The 15,277-nt window shown below is 44.1% G+C and overlaps 1 protein-coding gene across 1 annotated transcript in view; it reads right to left on the reverse strand.

The window, feature by feature from the left end:
• Positions 1-15,277, reverse strand: part of PCCA (propionyl-CoA carboxylase subunit alpha) — a 433,859-nt gene that overhangs the window by 93,635 nt on the left and 324,947 nt on the right. The gene's annotated exons all lie outside the window — the stretch shown is intronic.

Consider the following 15,277-nt stretch of genomic DNA (forward strand, 5'->3'; position numbering starts at 1 on the left):
ACAAATGATATTTGTCTCTTTGGGACTGGCTTAACTCACTCACAGCATGATGTTTTTCAGATTCCTCCATCTTGTTGCAAATGACTGGGTTTCATTGTTTTTTACTGCTGTATAGTATTCTATAGAGTACATGTCCCATAATTTCTTTATCCAGTCTACTGTTGATGGGCATTTGGGTTGGTTCCAGGTCTTAGCTATTGTGAATTGTGGCAGCTCTTTCTTGGCACCCTTTGCTGGCATCAGCTCTCCATTCATTTTCTCCTGCTGCAGGCCCTACAATCCAGTCTGTGGTCCTCTTCCCTTTTCCATCTGCACTCTTCCAACCAGATCCATGCCCCACCCCCCACCCCAACTCCACACCTACTTGCTCATGCTTTTAAAGGTTCTTTTGTATTTCAAAGTGGGAGGGGGGAGAAGAGAAGGAGAAAGAGAGAGCTTTTCCATCTGCTGTTTCACTCTCCCAAATGCTCACAACAGCCTGGCCTGGGCCAGGCTGAAGCCAAGAGCCTAGAACCCAATGTTGCATGGGTGACAGGGTCTCAACCAAGCACTTGGGCCACCACCTGAGGACTCCAAGGGTATGCATTAGCAGGAAGCTGGGTCAGAAGTGATGCTAGAACTTGAACCACATTCTCTCAAATGGGGGAGGGGGGGTCTTCCATCTGCTAGTTCACTCCCAAGTGGCTGCAACTGCTGGAGCTGGGCTGATCAGAAGCCAGGAGCCAGGAGCTTCCTCCAGGTCTCCCACGTGGGCTCAGGAGCCCAAGCACTTGGGCCATCTACTGCTTTCCTGGGCCATAGCAAAGAGCTGGATCTGAAGTGGAGCAGCCAGGACCTGAACCGGCACCCATATGGGATGCCGGCCCTGCAGGCAGCAGCTTTACAGGCTACACCACAGCACCAGCCCCCGTAAATGGCTTCTTAAACTGCTGAGCCACTTACTTGCCCACCAAACAAGCTTGGCCCTATCTCGGAGCCTCTATAATCTGCCTATGCTTTCTCCCTGACTTCTGAGTGGCTGGCCCCTTTTCCTCACAGGTCCCATCTCAACACTGGCTATCCAGAGAGGACTTGCTCAGTATCCCAGCTAAAGCTGCCCTTCCAATCACCTTCTCCTCCCAATGATCCAACTTCACCCATCCTCTTAGTACCAAAGTTATTGGGGTATGTGCCACATGATTAATAACTACAAGCCCTCACGAGAATAAGTCTTGTTCCCTGTTTTATCTATGGCGTTTGGATCCCTGCCTAGGACAGACTGGGCATTCCCTTCTATGAAGTGGTCTCTACACAGCAGTATTATCACATCTTTTCCTGGGAGAAGAAACTGAAGTCTGAAATATGTAAAATGGAAATTGGTAAAAGAACTCAGATTAAAAAAAAAAAAAGATTTATTTATTTATTTGAAAGGCGGAGCTAGAGAGAAAGAGTGACAAACAGCAAGTCAGATCTTTCATCCACTAGTTCACTGCCCAAATGGCCAAAATGGCCAGTCTGGAACAGTCAGAAGCCAGGAGCCCAGAACTCCATCCAGGTCTCTCGTGTAAGTATCAGGGGCCCAAGCACTTGGATCTTCTTCCACCACCTTCCCAGGCACACTGCCAGAGAGCCAGATATGAGTGGAGCAGTGGGGTCACAAACTGGCACCCACAGGGGATGCTGGTGTCACAGGCTGCAGCCTAACCCACTGCACCACAGCACTGGCCCCCAGTGACTCAGACTTTTACACTTAAAACACAATTAAATTGTACAAAGGAATGTGCAGCCACAGGTACGAGAACTGCTAAGTCACCTTTAACTTGGCATACATTTTAAAGCATGTCACAATTACATATATAGCGACCTTTCTTCTTTTTTGTTAAAGATTTATTTATTTGAAAGGAAGAATGATGGGGAGAGGGGAAGAAACAGATCTATCTTCCACCTACTGGTCCACTCTCCAAATGGCCACAAGAGCCAGGTCTGGGTCAAAATGAAGCCAGGAGCCTCTCAGGCAGTGGAGGAAGCCAAGCACATGGGCCATCTGCTGCTTGCTCAGGCACACTGGCAGGGAGCTGCGTCAGGAGCGGGGCAGCCGGACCTCAGAATGCACTCCAATATAGGATGCTGGTGTTGCCCACGACGGCTTAACCCGCCGCACCACAGCACGGGTCCCAGCCTTGTTATTTTTACCACACTAATGCGACTTATAGAGAAGGAAGGAAGGAAAGCAGAGAGGGGACGAAACTTGACATATCTTGGCAATAAGGACTGACATGATAGAAAACACTGAAATGAAATTTAATTCGAAATTGGGATTATGGGGCTGCAGCTGTGGTGTAGTGAGCTGAGCCTCTGCCTGCGGTGCTAACATCCCACATGGGCAGCGGTTCATGTCCTAGCTGCTCCTCTTCTGATCCAGCTCTCTCCTTGCTCTGGCTGTTGCAATCACGAGCGGAGTGAACCAGCGGATGGAAGACCTCTCTCTCTCTCTGTCTCTCCCTCTGTCTGCCTATAACTCTATCTCTCAAATACATAAAATCTTTAAAAAAAATTGTTTATTATGTCTATCTTTCCTAAGAGGAATATATACTTTTCCCAGAGTCAAGAACTTAGACAATTAGGTTTTATGATTCACAAAAATTATTTGATACCTACAGTGAGTCTGTCACATTTCATAACAAATATGAACTGACAACATGACAAGCTGAGTTCCAGTTTCCTAGTTTCAGTGTGGCCATCTCCAGCTGTCGTGGGTATTAAAGGAGTGAACCAGTGGATAGATCTCGTCTTTCTGCCTCTCAAATAAATAAATATTTTAAAAAGAACATAAAAATAATTTTAATTAATATTTTCTCCAAATATTTTATTCCTTGATCCTATTTTTAAGTGGAAATTCACAATTAAAAAATTCGTTTCCCTATTTTTTTTTAAAGATTTATTTTATTTTTTTTGACAGGCAGAGTTAGCCAGTGAGAGAGAGAGAGAAAGGTCTTCCTTCTATTGGTTCACCCCCCAAACGGCCGCTACGGCCAGCGCACTGCGCCAATCTGAAGCCAGTAGCCAGGTGCTTCCTCCTGGTCTCCCATGTGGGTGCAGGGCCCAAGGACCTGGGCCATCCTCCACTGCACTCCCGGGCCACAGCAGAGAGCTGGACTGGAAGAGGAGCAACCGGGACAGAACCGGAGCCCCAACCGGGACTAGAACCTGGGGTACCAGCACTGCAGGCAGGGGATTAGCCTAGTGAGCCATGGCGCCGGCTAAATATTTATTTATTTATTTGAAAGTCAGAGTTACACAGAGAAAGGAGAGGCAGAGAAAGAGAGAGAGAGGTCTTCCATCTGGTGGTTCACTCCCCAATTGGCTGCAACAGCCGGAGCTGCGCCAATCTGAAGCCACGAGCCAGGAGCTTCCTCCGGGTCTCCCAAGAGGGTGCAGGGGCCCAAGGACTTGGGCCATCTTCTACTGCTATCCCAGGCCATAGCAGATAGCTGGAATAGAAGAGGAGCAGCCAGGACTAGAACCGGCGCCCATAAGAGATGCCAGCACTTCAGGCCAGGGCGTTAACCCGCTGCGCCACAGCGCCTGCCCCTCCTTTTCCTATTTTGATAGACTGTTCCAATATTTACAAAATGTACTCCTTTATATTTCTTTAAAGAAAAGAATATTTTACAATTAAGATTTTGTTAACAAGCTGATTTCAACGTTTATTTGAATCAAATGCATATAAACTTAGCAAGGTTGCTCACTTACAAAAAAAAAAAAAAAAGCAAAAACATTCACCAAACAATAAATCAAGTTTCCAAACATATCTTCCCAGGATAATAAAATCAGAGGCAATTTCACCTTTAAAAGTACTGTCATGAACAGAAGAGGAACAAATGGCAACAGTTTTCTCTTCCCCTCACTGATCTCCAACTTGGTAATATGCTTACAGGTCATTACCACGTGTTTGTCGTGTCGGCCTCCAGTGCAGCTGCTTGCACTATTTTCCACATTTACTGCAATCAGTGTTTATACTTTTCAAAGTTCTCTTCCTTTGGCAGCCACTAAAACATGGTTTTCTAGTTAACAGATAGTAGAGGACAAAGAGGTGTGTACGGGGAGGAAGCCTGAAGGGCAAGGTCAGAAACACCTTTCCCCATTGCCCCACACTGTAGAAGCACATGCTACAGAAGACAAAACCAAAGAACTGCTAGGCTTCCACGACAACAGTACAAAAGCAGGCAACTTACATCAGAACTAGTACTTCAGACTACAGTGGTAAATACATCCCAGCTGTTAAGCTGTGATGAAAATTTCTGAAAGGAGCTATTTCTGTTCTGCTACTGAGCTTGTTTCTAAGATGTGTAACTGTGACTGAAGTTTTCAGAAATGTGAAGAGGAAATGGTTAACAATTACTTTCACTTCCTACTTCTTTAGAAAAAAACTACCAGCCTCTACTTATTCTAAAGTTATGTCTTCTGTGCATCCTAAATAGACTCCAGAGGAATCACCTGCATGCAGTACAAAATAATTGCTACTGAGAGATGGCTGTTGGGAGAAGCATGTTTAAAACATGGAGAACACTTATTTTATGACTGAAAACATAGGAAAATTATTTTCAAATGTGTGTTTGTGCGCGCGCATGTGCACTGATGAAGTACAGGCAAAAATGTCAGCCCCTTGCTTCCATTTTCTAATTAAGATATTAATCTTCACATCTGTACATAGATATTAGGAATAAAACTGAAATTTGTTATCAAAAGTTTTAAGAGCAATTTTAATCTCAAAAAGATAAGGAAATACTTATTTTTTAACTTTCTTTTTTCTAAGAAGATATGAAAAAGCAATTTCTTTTCATCAAAAAAGGAAAGTTAAGGTGAAATTTTAAAAATCTACTCAAATTCTCATGTCACGAGCATTTGTAAATACACCAGACAATCAGAGAGTCAGCAAACACCACAGCACCTCCCCTACCACGTTCGCGTCATTCTGTAATATTCTACGTCACACAGGCCCACTAGGCATGTTAAGTTATCATGTTATATAATCTATTTAGCACCCCAATATTTCTCAAGTAATCCATTTAACCTGGGACTTTTCAGCAAATAACATGAGATTCATGTGACACTATTCCAAATTTGTCTGCTTTAACATGGAAAATTAGTTCCACTTAGCTGCCTATCAATGACCTATTCAGGACAGAATGCAGCAATCCTGCAATCAGCTCTGTACCCTGATTTTTCATAAATTTCTCATCCCTTGGAAATATTTAAGTGAGAATATGAGAAATCAAAAGAAAAAAGTCTTCAAAGGTACACCATGAATAGCTTCACATAACACAAATGCATAAATTGTTAGACCTTAGAAGGATCTCAAGATATTTTCAAAAGTATTTAGCTACTCTTCAAGCCTGAAGACAACCTGCTGTGAGCAGGTGGATAGAAGAAATCATGCCACACAAAGAAACAGGCCAGTAGCAGTTAGTCCGCTCTGCTTGCAAATGTTCAAACAACGTGACTAGGCAAAATGAAAATTTAGTATGTAAAATGCTAACAAGAAACAATATATTAAATCCCAGTAGACAAATTACATTGTGAAAAATGGAAAACTATTTGAATTGTTCAGAGTAAAACTGAAGAGCCTCTTTCAAGGTTAAAAGAAATTATTTCACAGAAAGAGAGTACAGCATAGTAATAACAAAAAAAGTTCTATTCACCTAGCATGTATCACACTACAAAGGTTCTAGAATTCATGAATTCAACACGTACAGGACATAGCAAACCTTATGTTTTTAAGGCAAGAGATTTATACGAGCTGAAGAGAAATCAGCATTTTATGTTTTGTTTCATCGTTTTAATTATGACACAGGCAGGAAGCAATTCCACTTGTCTATTAATGCTCTAAATTTTGAACTTGTTAACTAGATGATGAATTTATATTCTGTTTAAAAATGAATTTTATTTTTCCATTCCTAGTGTTAAATGATAAAAAAAAAATCCCAAAACTAAGATTGACACATGGAGGGGATACTAAAAAGACCACTATGGATTGTGGGTTTTTTCCATCCACAGACACTCTGGTTTATGAAAAGTTTGCCTGTGGAGTTAACTCAGTAACTGCCAGCCACATATGGCAACCTGAAATGTGACTGAAGTTACACTTCACTTTTATTTACTTTTAATTTTTAACTTAAACACTGAAATAGTGCAATACATATTTCTGCTTAAACACAACTTCCTAGTTCAACAGCATTAATCCCACTTAACTGTCCCGCTGCTTAAGACACTGTTGGACCGCATGCATGCAGAGAAACTGCTGTTTCTGGTCCCATATCAGTAATCCTCTGTATTGTTTTGTGTTGAAATGATAACATATTAGGTACAATGGGTTAAGCGTATTACTAAAATCAATTCTGTTCCTTATTTTTCAATGTGGTTAATATTGATCAAGGCGGTTTTATTCCACAATTTTAAAATTCAATAAATAATTAATTGGCTAAGTAGGGAGACAGAAAGAAAGAGCTCTCATCCACTTAGTCCACTTCCCAAATGCCAGAACAGCTGGGACTGGGCCGAGCCACAGCCCGGAGTCAAACTCATTCCAGGTGTCTCCCAAGGGCGGCTCCAGGAACACAGCCACTTTGGAGTCACCTCCATTGCCCCCAGGGTCTGCATTACTAGGAAGCTGGAGTCAGGAGTCAGGTTAAAAACCAGGTACTCAGGTGCGGGATGCTAGTGTCCTAGCGGAAACTGGTAACATGGAAACTAGAATACATCTTTCCACATCAGAAATATGGGAAATGACTGTTAGGTTCTCATGTCAGATCATGAAGATCTACTTAATAAACATCAATAATGACATACTCTATAGAAGGCAGAAAAATACTACTGGTAAATGTACAATATAAGCAAATTATTATTTTTTTATTGTCCTTGAATTAGAGTATTTAAGGAAGAGTTGTTTTAATTAATAAATGGAAAAAAATTAAACGAGAGAATTCTAAAGAGGACCTTTAATTATTTCCAGGACCACTCAATGTTTATGTTCCTGGTCCTTTACTGGCATCATTTCACTTCAAAACATATGACCTCCCTTCCTTTCAAAGAGACGCATTACTAGCTCTATACCGATGGTTATCAACGAGGTTTAGGATTTTTCCTAGCAGTGTGATTTTCTGGAAGTCAGAAGAGAAAAAGTACATAAGAGGCTAGGCAGATGTATCAGAGAAGGAGTCTGTGCAACGCAGACTTCGCTGAGCAAGGAATACAAACGACACCAGGAGAGAGAGTGCCGTGCACAAACCCCTGGGCAGGAGATCACTCTTAGCCAGAGGCAGGCTCCTTTTCATACCTACCAGCAGCCATCCACACCTATCAATAGGTGGTACTGTTGGCCTAAAACCTCTTAGGTACTGCCCAGAGCAAGTGGAGGCAAACAGGAAAGGCACAGGGTGGACCGGAAGGAAACCTCGGCAGGCAGGGCCTCGGCCCTCACTTCTCTGCTCGCACGGACACTAGGGTGATTCTGCGCCTGTGGCAATCCATTAGCCACACTGCGTAGTAGGAGACAGCACAAATGAGGGAAGGCCGGAAACTGAAGAGAATTGGTAAAACAGCTAAGAAGGCTGTCTTACAAACATGGCTAATCTAAGTCTCCTTAAAATGAAATTATAAATAAAATATATTTATTTCTGAAATTCCAAAATGCAAGACGACTGCTCATTCATCCATCCTCCCATCTAGCTACTGGATGCCTTACTGGAGCTAGGAACTCAACAAGGCAGTGTGAACTCAAAATCAAATCAGACAGCAAACAGGCAACTAAAACAATTAAAGGAAATTGGTAAGCCATGAAATTCATATACAAATGAAGCTATGTGCCGAAATATACTTTATTTTTACGGAAATTAGTGGATAATCTGGATGCCCTGAGGTTTACCAAGGAAAACCAGGGAAATGACTGGATCAATAGGAAGCTAATTGCTACAGCAGAGGTATGCTGCATTCCCAACTATTTCAGCATCTTACTAGATGAACAAATGCTACTTCTCACATAATCCCAGGGATTAAAAGATAAAAAGAAATAGGTGCTAAGTATTCACACATTCTTAAATAAGATGGTGGGTAGGCCATCCAGTAAAGCCCACTAAGCAACGATGAAGCCAGCAACTGTCCTCCTCCAGCTCAAGAGAATATAACACTTAAAATTAGTTAGAGGAGGTCGACTTGCTAGGCTGAGAATCAGGCTGAACACGCGAACTAAGTGGAAGTGACTTCCTTTTCACATCTTTCCTGTGGCCTGTGGGAGCCCAGGGCAGATCTGCAAGCCTCAGATGGTGACAGAGCCAGGGGACAGGTCTGTTCTTTGTGGGTTTGCTGAGGCAAAGACTTCTAAGTATTGCTTGTGGGTTGTGCAGAAGAGAAGCCAGCCAGATCCCTGCTCAACCTAAGTCAACCCAGGGGTCTCCTAGGAGGCTGAAGCCAACTGGAAAGACATAGCAGGAATGTCCCATCTACACCAATGTCCGGAAGCTACCAGCCTACTTTGGACACGCTCTGCTCCAAAAGCACGCACGCCAGATGACAGCTGCCCAGTCACCCTGTTTCTACTGCCACCAACTTCTCATCTTTGCAGCTTACTGCAACTTCTGAGAGACCTCGGTGAGCAGTGACAAGTGCGATCGGGAATAAAGCAAGCAACGCTCTCCTCTTCCCCAGCAAAGGTCGCTCAGGTGGAGGTCAAAGTGAGGTCAGGGAGGAGAGGTGTCACTGCTTGGGATACTACAGTGAACCAGACTTTTAAACCCACTTTTCCCAAACAGAATACCAGGTATTTATTACCTGGCAGCAACAGCAGGGTCTGTGAGAACTGTGTGCCGTTTTTGTTTTTTTTTTTTTTAAGATCTATTTTATTTACTTGAAAGGCAGAATTCTAGAGAGATCGAGGAGAGATAGGAGATAGAGACAGACAGCGAGACAGAGAGAGAGAGAACCTTCCATCCATTGTTTCACAACCCACACGATCATAATGCCTGGAACTGAGCAACGCAGAAGCAGGAGCCAGGAACTCCACCCTCGACGTGAGTGACAGGGACCCAAGTACTTGGGCCCTCATCTGCTGCTTTCCCAGGAGCATTCGCAGGGAGCTGCACTGGAAGTGGAACAGCTGAGACTGGAACCAGCACTCATAAGGGACACTGGCATTTCAGGAGGTGGCTTAACCTGCTGTGCCACGACTCCCTCCCCAAGAACTGTATGTGATTTTTATACAGATCAAGGAGAGAACAAGTTGAGAGACTAGGTTTGAAAAAGCATCTGCAGGAAAGTTGTTGCTTCTTACAATGAAAAAGTGCAATTTACACAGTGAACTCGTTCCATAGCCACCAATACATTAAGGACAAGTAGTTAGAAGCACTCCAAACTCTTCCTCAGTCATCATTTAGATATATATGCTGCATAATGCGATCCCACTTGAAACCCACTGGAATGGTGGTTACTGAAAAACGGAAAATAGCACGTGTTGACGAAGATGTAGAGAAACTGTCATCTTTGCTGGTGGGCACATAGAACAGTACAGCTGCTGTGGAAAACAACATGGCTGTTCCCCCCAAAATTAAACAGAGAACTAATGCATGATCCAAGTATCTTCTGGGGATCCAGCCACAAGAATGGAAACAGGGACTCAAATATTTGTACATTCACATTTATGACAGCTAAACTCACAAAAGGCAAAAGGCAGAAATAGCCCAAATGTCTGTCAGTGGGTGAATGGATGAACATATGTGGAGCATCCATGAAATGGAATATTATTCTGCCCTCAGAAGGAAGTCCTGTCACATGCTACACCATGGATGAGCCTTGAAGATATTACGCTAAATGGAATAATCCAGACGTAAGTAAACAAATACTGCATGACTTCACTTGGAGGAAGTTCCTACAGTAGTCAAATTCACAGGAACAGGAAACAGAAAGGAGGGGGTGCAGAGTTACTGCTTCATTGGTAGAGAGTTTCAGTTGGGAAGATGGCTACATGTAAATTTTAGGTTATACATATTCTCCCACAATTTGTAAAACTCCTGTAAAGGGCACAAAATAGCACTGGCGGGGAATGCTAATAAAAAAAGCAATGGACTAAAGCTCAAACTGGCATGGAATTATGAATTTCTATCCTTTCTTATTCCCCTCCCCGCTTTCAGAGGTTGGTAGACCATTTACAGCTCAGTGTGAAAAACCAAGGAGGACTCAATTTCCAAAAGTTGCCTTAGGGGATCACTACCTAGGATGACAAGCAAGGCTGATAAAAACTCACATTGAAAAAACAAATAGGCAGCCAAAGCAGGATTAGATTTGTTGGAGACAGGGTTTTGTGTTACTTATCGTACCCATCATACACACAGAGTGCCCAGCACACTGTGTCCAGTTCTCACCACTGGGGGCCGGTGCTGTGGTGTAGCATGTTGAGCCTCTCCAACACCGGCATTCCATAGGGGCGCTGCTTCAAGACATGGCTGCAGCACTTCTCATCCAGCTCCCTGCTAACGTCCCAGGGAAGGCAGAGGAAGCTGTCCCAAGTCTTTGGACCCCTGTACCCATGTAGGCGCCCAGAAGTAGCTCTGGGCTCCTGGCTTGGGCCTGGCCCAGCCCTGGCCACTGTTGAGGCCATCTGGGGAGTGAACCAGCAAACGGAAAATCTTTCTCTCTCTCTGTCTCTCCTCCTCTCTTTGTAACTCTGCCTTCCAAATAAATAAAAAATCTTTAAAAAAATTAGTTCTCATCATCAACCACTCTCAAATTCAATCTCCTTTTTTCTTACAGGGCCAGTACTCTCAAGTAGGATTGACTGACCTCCTAAGTGAAGTAACAGGATTGGTTCTTTCTCAGTGACTCTCTTCCTGATCTCCCCTTTAAGTACCTCAACCCCTCTTGTATTCCAAGGACTCATGAACCTTCCCCAAGAGTGTTTTCCTAGATGCTGCTTTCCTCTGCCATAAGCTCCAGTGATGCCACCATTGTTGATGGGGTAGCAAAGGCACTTTAACCTCCCAGTGCTCACCACCCGGCTCCTCCAACACTTTATATGTGTGCTTTCCAAACCACCTCCCATTTCACAAACACGCTTTTCCAAACATCATCTGATACCTTTGCCTGATACCCCTTACCATTTTAAGTGGCTAAGAGTTCCCCAGAGATAAATGAAAAATAAAAGAGAACAATGGGGTTGGTGCTGTGGTGTAGCGGGTAAAGCCGCCACCTGCAGTGCCAGCATCCCATATGGGTGCTGGTTCGAGATGCAGTTGCTCCACTTCTGATCCAGCTCCCTGCTGTATCAGGCCTGAGAAAGCAGTGGAGGATGGCCTAAGTCCTTGGGTCCCTGCACCCTCATGGGAGACCCAGAAGAAGCTCCTGGCTTCAGATTGGCCCAGCTCCAACTGTTGTGGCCATCTGGGGAGTGAACCAGCAGATGAAGGACCTTTCTCTCTCTGCCTCTGCCTCTCCCTCTGTTCCTCTGTAACTCTGCCTTCTAAATAAATAAATAAATCTTAAAAAAAAAAAAAAAGGGAACAATGGGCCAAAAGTTCTTAAAAGGCAAGCAAGGTGGCCAGAGCTTCTCTACTACCTGCCAACTTCTCCCTTTGTTTCCCACCTCTATCCTTCTTCCATCCACTATCCACAATGCAACCAAAAATTGTCGCTCTCTGTAAGTAAGCTGCAATTCTGGTTATGCCATCACTTCCCTGATGAAAGCTCTTGCACGGGTCCCCACAGGCCCCAACACAGAGTCCATGCTGTGCAATTAACAAGGCTCTGCATGATTCGGCTCCTACCTGGCTCACTTTGGATCATCCCTCCCCAGTGTATTCTGTGGCAGCAAAAATGCTGCAACCCAGACCGGCAGCATCAGTATTAGCTGGAGAGATCTGGCCCAGACCTACAACCAGAGAGGACTCTGCAGGTGAGGCCAATGATCTGTGCTTCAACAAATCCCACTGATGCTGAACGCACATGAAAGTTTGTGCAACACTGGTCTAAAGCACGAATGACAGGGGAAGTGTTATTCAAAAAACTCCGATGGGAAAAACGGAAAAGGCCTACAGCAGAGCGCAGACATGCACACACTCTGGAATCAGGCCGCCAGGTTAAAGTTTCTGCTCAGCTTCTACCTAGCTTAGTGACCACAGGGAAGTCACCTGGCTTGTCTCAACACAGTGTAACGCTCTTTAATAGCACAGAACCCAGAGCAAAGCCGCTTTGCTCAAAATCCTGACTCCACCTCTTACCAGCAGTTTGACCTCTGAGGCTCAGTTGCCTGATTTACTGAAGCATATGTAACAGTACCCATATCACATGTTGCTGTGAAGATGAAAGGACTTAACACATGTACTGTCATTAAACCGAATCTGAGGCATAGTAGGCATTGCACTTATTATCACTAGAATTGTTATGAATTCACAGATACCATATTGTACTTTGGAAACAGTCAACACTGAATGCCTGTAGGAAGTAAATAAAACATTCCCCCTCATGGGGTAACTTTTTTTTGAAAGGCTGTATTTATTTTTTTTTTAAAGATTTAGTTATTTATTTGAAAGTTAGAGTTACACACAAAGAGAGAGGGAGAGAGGGAGGGAGGGAGGGTAGGGAGGTCTTCCACCCACTGGTTCATTCCCCAATTGGCCACAATGGCAGGTGCTTCGCCAATCTGAAGCCAAGAGCCAGGAGCTTCTTCTGATCTCCCACATGGGGGCAGGGGCCCAAGGACTTGGACCATCTTCCATTGCTTCCCAGGCCATAGCAGAGCGGAGCAGCCAAATCTCGAACAGGCGCCCATATGGGATGCCGGCACTGCAGGTGACAGCTTTACATGCTACACCACAGCGCTTGTCCCAGGAGTAACGTTTTTATTAGAAGGAAATAACTACTTAGAGAGCATTAACTTGATGAAGTTACCTCTTCCAAAAAAATCAAGGGCACTGCCTTACGTGTCATTTATTCCAGACACATTAATGTATTTCTGAAGAAAAGAATTTACAAGAATGAAAAGATACTGGCTGGGGCGGGCATTTGGCATGGCACTTAAGACGCCAGCTGTGACAGCAGCATCCCATATCAGTGTCTGGGGTGGAGTCCCAGCTTCCTGCTGATACACTCCCTGGGAGATGTGGCAGGTGATGGCTCAAGTCCTTGAGTTCCTGCCAGCCACAAGGGAGACTCAATTGAGTTTCTAGTTCCTGGCTTCAACCTGGCCCAGTTCCAGCTGTTGTGGGCATCTGGGGGGTAAACCAGCAGATTAAAAAAAACTCTGTCTCGGGGCCAGCACTGTGGCTCACTTGGTTAATCCTCTGCCTGTGGCACCAGCATCCCATATGGGCACCAGGTTCTAGACCCGGTTGCTCCTCTTCCAGTCCAGCTCTCTGCTGTGGCCCGGGAGAGCAGTGGAGGATGGCCCAAGTGCTTGGGCCTGCACCCGTATGGGAGACCAGGAGGAAGCACCTGGCTCCTGGCTTCAGATCGGCACAGCGCCGGCCATAGCGGCCATTTGGGGAGTGAACCAAAGGAAGGAAGACCTACCTTTCTGTCTCTCTCTCTCTCTGTCTATAACTCTACCTGTCCAAAAAACAAAACAAAACAAAACAAAAAAACCTCTGTCTCAAATAAAATGAAAATAATTTTTTTAAAAAAAGAGATTTACTGAACATTATTCCTACACTACGGAAAATATTTCTAGCAATTATTCTAAACACACATACAGTATTAATTTAGCTACAAATGCCACATGGAAAAGTGCCATCATGACATCCACCTGCAGTCAGTGAAAAGGAAGCTGAAAGTATCATGATGCAAAAATTTGGGTAGTATGACTTTGTCTCTCTCTCTTCATGCTACTAAGAAGTCATACTCCATCCTCCTGACCAAAACACAGCAATATCTGTGCCAGACATACCTCGCACACGGTACATACTATTGACCATAAACAAGTGTAACAAAAAGCACAGTTTTTGAAGACATAATAATAAACAAATCTAAGAGATGGGAAATTGTATAGTGGTATTCCTTTCAAGGGTGTCCAAGAGTCCCAGCTCATAATTTATACAGTTATGAAGTTAGAAAATACAGGATAGATGGCTTCTCAGCCTTTTGGCTAAGATCAAGTGAAAATGCAGGATAGGATATAGAGTTAAAAGAAGATATGAGAATCAAATGTTATACGTGGGGGCCGGCACTATGGCATGGCAGGTAAACCCAATGCCTGCGATGCTGGCATCCCATATGGGCGTTGATTTTGAGACCTGGCTGCTCCACTTCCGATCCAGCTATGGCCTGGGAAAGCAGTGGAAGATGGCCCAAGCCCTTGAGCTCCTGCACCCACATGAGAGACCCAGAAGAATCTCCTGGCTTCGGATCAGCACAGCTCTGGTCATTGCAGCCATCTGGGGAGTGAACCAGTTGATGGAAGACATCTCTCTCTGCTTCTCCTTCTCTATGTAACACTGACTTTCAAATAGTAAATAAATAAATAAATCTTTTAAAAATGTTATACATGGTGGTGGCAAATCACAAAACCATATTCAGAATAAAGGGCTCATTACTGAGAGATCAAAATTTCATTTTCTTTTTTTTTTTTCAGCATTTATTTTATTTAGTTGAAAGGCAGAGAGACACACAGAGAGGTATATGCCATCCACTGGTTCATTCCCCAGATGCCTACAACAGTCAGGGCTGAGTCAAGCACAGGTCAGGAGCCAGGCACCCCATCTGGGTATCCCATGTGGGTGGCAGGAACCCATGTACTTGGACCATCATCCACTGGCTCCCGGACACATTAGCAGAAAGCTGGATCAGAAGCACAATAGTCCATCCTTGCACCAGGCACTCTGATATGGGATGAGGATGCCCCAAGTGACCACTTCACCTGCTATGCATGATACCTACCCTAGGAGAGTGCGAGGCTTCCTAGAAGCAGAGAGAGAATGAAACAAAATGAGCCTGCCTGGGAAATGACTTCAGTCATCAAATATCTGCTGCACATGCTGGAATCCTCTGCCCTCCAATCCCCTCAGGCGCAGGTGTACCCTGGGAATGGAGTAGTGTGTGTGTCTGGGACTTTTCCAGCTTTTTTTTTTTTCTTCTTTTTTAAAGTCTGAGCCACTTTTATTTGTTCTTGAATATGTGCCAAATACAAAAAGTGTAAGTTTTTCAATATTTATTTATTTTTTGAAAGTCAGATTTACAGAGAGAGACAGAGACAGAGAGACAGACAGAGAGAGAGGCAGATAGAGACAGAGAGATCTTCCATCTGCTGGTTCATTCCTGA

The sequence above is a fragment of the Lepus europaeus genome, chromosome 6, assembly GCF_033115175.1.
Source record: "Lepus europaeus isolate LE1 chromosome 6, mLepTim1.pri, whole genome shotgun sequence".
Classification (NCBI taxonomy): Eukaryota; Metazoa; Chordata; class Mammalia; order Lagomorpha; family Leporidae; genus Lepus; species Lepus europaeus.